The sequence below is a fragment of the Capsicum annuum genome, chromosome 3 (genome assembly GCF_002878395.1).
Source record: "Capsicum annuum cultivar UCD-10X-F1 chromosome 3, UCD10Xv1.1, whole genome shotgun sequence".
NCBI classification, from domain to species: domain Eukaryota; kingdom Viridiplantae; phylum Streptophyta; class Magnoliopsida; order Solanales; family Solanaceae; genus Capsicum; species Capsicum annuum.
In genome coordinates this window covers 136,497,391-136,503,940 of record NC_061113.1, presented here as the reverse complement: position 1 = coordinate 136,503,940, position 6,550 = coordinate 136,497,391, and the positions used below count along the sequence as shown (strand labels likewise).

The window sequence follows — 6,550 nt, the reverse complement described above, 5'->3', positions numbered from 1 at the left end:
TGGCTAGGGTTTGTTCTTTCTCAATGATTGATGATGAAAATGAGTTTTTGAACTCATATACATGTATATATACACATATTCCCGTCCATAATATAATAGGAAATGATCAAAATGCCTTTAAAATTTAAATAATGTCAAATCTGTCCTTTGGTGGACTGTTTTGATAAGCTAAAGTAGATCGACCATAACTCTTTTCTCCGATATCGGATTTGGGTGAAATTGGTATCGTTGGAAGGATAATTCAAAGGGCTTTCATTTCATACAAAGTAGGCCACCCAGTTTGTCCTGTACAAGGAGTTATGGTCGTTTGAAGTTGACCCTATAAATCTGTTTTGATAGGCTGAAGTAAAACGAGTATAACTCCTTACTCAGATGTTGAATTTGGATGAAACTAATTGCATTGGAAAGAAGACTCAAAGATATTTCTTTTCATAGGTCGCAGCTCTCCCAGTTCATTATATTAAGGGAGTTATGATCGTTCAAAGTTGACCCAAAAATTCGACTGGCCTCAGTAGTTTGTGTGCAGGAAATTTTCCTGCACATTTACTATTCCCAAATATCCCCATCACCGTTTTATAGTTTCGAACGTGCTCGATTATATCCAAAACCTATCCATTTTTGGAAATCTTTATATTGTTGGAAAGCTTATTCAATAACCTTCGCATGGAACCATCCACGGGCAAATTCCGGTATAAATAAAATAAAAAAATTAATTCCATATAAATAAGACCAATACACGTACTTGAATATGCCAATACACGTACTTGAATACGGGGTGTTACATAACCCCACGAGGGAAATTTAGTTATACATAAGATAAATAAGCTTTGATATACCCATAATCTCCACTGAAATGATTTGTTGGAGATTTAAGCAAATGTTGCTTCAAACTTGGCTCTCCCACAATATCAACAATGGAAGTGAGCAAATCTTCTACTTAGAAAGTCCCCAATGTATTCTTCACTCAAAATTTATACAATATTTTCTCCAAAAATGGAGGCTATGAACTACACAAAACTAAACCTAAAAATTAGGAAAGATGGAATTGATTAAATAATGATAGGGTTTGAGTCATTTTTGGCAAATTAGGATCAGCATGTGCAATTACAGTTTCGCCCTTGGGCTGAAATCCTCCGCTAGGCCGCGATTGTGTAGGCCTGACTGCGACCGCGGCTATGTGACTACAGTTTATCTCTGCGACCATGATTAATTGAGCATCCTTGACTACCGCAACTGTGGTTAGCCGATCGCGACCGCAGTACCTGAGGCCATTCTATTTTAGGTCTTCAACTGCACTTTCTTGCTCCCCTTCTGATCATTTTGAGCTCCAATCCACATATTTTCAATCCTTTGACTCTATGCCTAAGTGGATATTAGTGCATCTAATCACAATTGTCTCATTTATTCACCCATAACAAGGTAATGAGCACAAATAATGAGTGTGATTGAGTGGTAAACTCACCACTCGTCAAGTTGCACCAGGAATAACTTCACTACCAAAATCATTGGCGCTAGGGAACTTGTCACGAAGTAGTTTTAACTTCACATCTTTGCTAATGAAATATATACCTAGCATCCCGATGAAAGGCATTTCTTTAGCTCTCTTGTCATCAAGACCTAAAATGGTAGTATCCACCCAAAATACATTAAAACACGAGTTAACACATGCTTATAAATTCTTTTGTGAATAGTTCCGAATTCAAAAGCATTAGGACAATTATGATCTACTTTCATTTATACAGTTGTTCTCCTTTCAGTTTCTCTACAAATTCAATATCTTCTACATCAATCTTTATGAGACCAAATACAGTGGCATTTTTTTCATTCATTGGCAGTGACTCAACAGTAATATTAGCATTTATTTCTCTGTGGGCTTGAACAAACTTTTCATAATCCATTCGATACAGATGATCTCCATTAAGTATAAGATATTAAAGAACATTATGCTCCTGAAACAACCACAGGTGCTATTTGACAACATCAGTAGTGCCCTAGAAATAAGTATCATCAATTGTTATGCTAGTTGTATAATAAAATAGCTCAAAGTAACAGTAAACCACAAATAGAAGTTTAATTCAAGGTGTCATGCACAAATGAAACGTGAGTTACATCTAAGTACTATATTGTATCCTTCACAGTAATGCGTAAGATCATTCTCCTAGTAATTAATAACAATAACAATAGTTTTATGTGAATTATGAGCAGCAGGAATGAGGTATTACCTGGAAACAATCGGTGTTCTCCGGACTTTGTTGAGCAGCAAGAACCTCCCCAAAGACCTCATTTTTGTATCCACCCATGTCGCAAGCATATGCCCGTGAAAGGTGGCAATTCAAAGACGCAGAGTTGAATGTGTGTGAACATATATCTTGGATATGTTACTGTTTAAGCAAATGCTTATGGGAATTTAAATCAAATGATAATTTTCTCCAAGTGGAACTACTGGCCTTTCTCTTTCTCTAGTTAGAGAATAAAGTCTGGTTCCAGCTCCACCTCCAAGAATAATTCCCAACATACTCTACACCAAATTGCATTAACAATATAGAAAGTCAGCTTTTAATGATTTTATATCAAAAAACAGACACAAATCATTGTAAAGTTATTGGAATGGGAAACTAACAAGTTAGTACTGTTCATCCATAAACCATAATATAATTATATTAATATACCTTTTTATGAAAATATAACAAGTTTGACATATTGAAATGGCAATCTGCCCGTAATTACTAATTACAAATAAAAGGTACAGAGTTTAAGGATTAAAAGGTGAGAAAGACACTTCTAATAGTGTTTGAAAATGTTATTCGGGATGGCAATTCCTTGCTTATGCTAAGATAGTCAGATCCATCGACTCCATTTATTTTTGATAACCGTGGTGTTTGGGCTAGCTTTTGGCACTTCAAATAATTCCAAGGAATACATTTCACCCCAGGTACAAGGTAAATTTGTCCACCAAGTCTAAGAGATGGTAGGACAGATGGGAAGAAATCATCCAATGATTATATTTTGACTTTTGTAGAATATAATACTAGTTTTAACAATTTTTTTCCAAGTCAAAAAATTTCATTAATGTGTGACTATCATGTGCATAATGAATCTATGAAGAATGTTAGAAAAGAATTTTGCATAATATTAAACAAGTAAAGGTAGTCATTAGTACATTTTTAAAATAGGCATGATTATGTGCAGGAGAGAGGTGAGAGGATCTCAGATCTAGAACTATACACAGTCAAAATACTTTTAACTAAAGCAATCAACTCCAACCTTTTTCACTAGTGGATCTACACTTGTTCACCTTATTTTAGTAATCAATAGGAGAAAAAATGATAAATAATTTCTACAATTCGCATATCACACCATACATAATGATTTATATATTAAATTCAAAGTATAGAATATAATTTACAAAGTAAGTAATAAGTGATAAAAGTGAGCTATAATAAGTTTATTTTTGCTTACTCTGCTAGCATCAAGGTCAAGACATATCTACGAATTTTGCGAATCAGAAACAACTTTAGGAAAAATGATGAATAAAGTTCTTCTCTCGCAAAATCAGAGTCCTTGTGAGGCTACATGCATCAACTTGTCTTCGGAGAGATGAGAAGATGGAAACGAGAGGCTTCTAGAAGGTACTCTTATAACTTCTTATAAGAGTACGCTAGATAATGTTATGGTTTCTTCGCCAACTAGTTAAGTATAATGCTTTTTACAACAAAAAAGTTGTCTTCACCTGCTAGTTATGTATGCAAATTCAACAAAGGACTATTCAAAAGCAAAAAATAAACCCCAGTTGATCTTTCAGTCTTTGTTAATTTGTGTTATTACATCAATTGAAGAGTGCAACAAGAAATGGGATAAGAAAAAATAACAACAGATAAATTATACGTTGCCTACTTAACAATACATTATTGGATTCAAGGATAATAGAGAAATAACGAGAAGATAAATCCATAGAAATCAAAAAATAAATCAAGGAGAAACCAAAAATGTTTATGCAATCAAAAGAACCCAGCAATCAAATGTTCTCTGAGGAGAAGAAAACCCAAAAATCCCCAATTAGGTTAAGGTCGCAGAACAATACACTAACCTTAAAATCCCCAAATTGAAGCGATTGAAATTGAAGACCCTTTGAACTACAACACCACAAAAATTATGTAGCGTCATCCCTCAGAAATTGAAGACTACCAGCGATATTGTAGCGTCACTCCTCAAAATTGAAGACTACTGGCGGTATTGTAGCGTCACTCCTTAGAAATTGAAGACCATGGAAGATATTGTAGCACACTACACCGGCGATACAGTATACGGTCTCCACAGTAGATATTATTGTAGGGATATTATCAATTTTTGGGTTTAAGAGATCAAAAAGTGTTTTATCAAAATGATTTTTTTGGGAGGTCTTGTGAAATTTTATGGAGGGAATAAAACAAAGCAATGCAATAGATTTTTTTTACCCATTAAGCATTGCCATAGATGATTTTATGGCAACGTTTTCAACAATCATTACTATATATTTATCTATTGCAACACTTAATCATCAAAATCAACGGTTATAGTGTTAAATCGTAGCTAATAGAATAATTATTTTTTGGCAATGGTTGAAGCCGTTGCAATAGACCTCCTATTGCAACTCTTTGATAACCGTTGCCAATAAGTTAATTGCTATAGGAATAATTTTCAGTAGTGATACTTTCTTGTAACAAGTATAACATCCATTCGGATATTTGTTACAATAGCGGCGGTATATGGTTTTGAAATTCATCAAGTGGATGTGAAAAAAAATTCTTAAATGAAAAATTGGAGGAAAAAGTTTACATGGAACATCCTAAGGGTTTTGTGGTTCCTATTAAGAAAAGAAAAGTGTGTAAACTTGTTAAGTCACTTTACGGACAAAAACAAGCACCAATAGTGGCATGCAAATTTTGACCAAACTATGTTGGTAAACGGTTTTAATATAAATGAATGTGATTAGTGTGTTTACATTAAAACACTCCAAATAACCAAGTCATTGTTTGTTAATATGTGGATGATATGTTGATCATGAGTAGAGACATTTCTGACATAAATGCTAAGAAACGAATGCTTGATAGCAAGTTTGATATGAAAGACCTTGGAATTGCGGATGTGATCTTAGGGATAAGAATTCATAGAACTCCACAAGAATAGGCATTGTCATAGTCTTATTACATTGAAAAGTACTTTACAAATTCAAGTATTTGGATTTCAATATTGCCAAGACTTCATTAGACGTGAGCTTTGCACTTTAAAAGAATGTAGGTGAAAATGACTCACAGTTGGACTATGCAAGAGTGTTGGGAAGTTTGATGTATATCATGAATTATACGTGGCCATACATAGTATGCTCCGTTAGTAAATTGAAATGGTACATGAGTAATCCCAATCAAACTTATTAAACAACAATAAAAAATATTTTGGGGTATCTAAAACATACTCATGACTATTTTTTGCATTATAAAAAATATCCAACAATAAATGAAGGATATAGTGATGCAAATTGTATCACTGGATTGAACAATGTAAAATCCACGAGTACATATGTATTTACTTTAGGTGGAGGAGCAGTTTCTTGGAAATCATTTAGACACACATGCGTTACTCACTCTACAACGGAATCTGAATTTATTATGTTAGATAAAGTCGGTGAAGAAGCTAAATGGCCTTGGAATTTCTTGGAAGATATTTCTTATTGGCCCGAACTTTTGGCACCAGTATGCATGCACTGTGATAGTCAAACGATAATAGGTAGGGTAGGGATCATGATGTATAACGACAAATCTTATCATATAAGATAGAGATATAATACTGTTAGAGAACTACCAGCGGTATTGTAGTGTCACTCCTCAGAAATTGAAGACTACGGGCGATATTGCAGCTCACTACGCCAGAGATATGGTAGACGGTCTCCACAACATATATTATTGTAGGGATATTGTAAATTTTGGGGTTTAAGAGATCAGAAAGTGTTTATCAAAATAATTTTTTTGGCGGTCTTGTGAAATTTTATGGAGGGAATATAACAAAGCGATGCAATAAATTTTTTTTTACCCATTAAGAGTTTCCATAAATGATTTTACGGAAACGGTTTCAACAACCGTTGCTAAACATTTATGTATTGGAACTCTTAGTAATCAAAGCCAACGATTATAGTGTTAAATCTTAGCTAATAGAATAATCATTTTTGGCAATGGTTGAAACCGTTTTCATAGACCTCCTATTGCAATGATTTGATAATTGTTGCCAAAAAGTTCATTGCCATAGGGGTAATTTCTAGTAGTGCGTGTTATTAGCTTGTAATTCTATTTCTTAGGTGGATTATTATATTATTTACTTAGGACCAGTTAGAAAGAAACTAAAATAATGTAACATATCATGAGAAAATGATTAATTCTAAAGAGCAAATACAATTATATTGCTATCAACAGAAAAAAAATTAAAATAGAACAACAGAAACAGAAAAGTTCACACTTACAATATTCCATTATGTCCTTCGGTTGTGATTTCTCTTCTTTCTCCTTCCCATTTTCTTGGG

At 33.7% G+C, this 6,550-nt stretch overlaps 1 long non-coding RNA gene across 1 annotated transcript; it reads right to left on the bottom strand.

Annotated features, from left to right (window-relative positions):
- Nucleotides 1-764: 764 nt before the first annotated feature.
- LOC124896667 lies at nt 765-4,481 on the bottom strand. The gene is made up of 3 exons (XR_007053031.1): nt 4,088-4,481; nt 2,223-2,518; nt 765-1,617 (listed from the first exon to the last, which is right to left on the bottom strand). It is a non-coding gene; the product is annotated as an uncharacterized LOC124896667 (long non-coding RNA).
- Nucleotides 4,482-6,550: the final 2,069 nt, after the last annotated feature.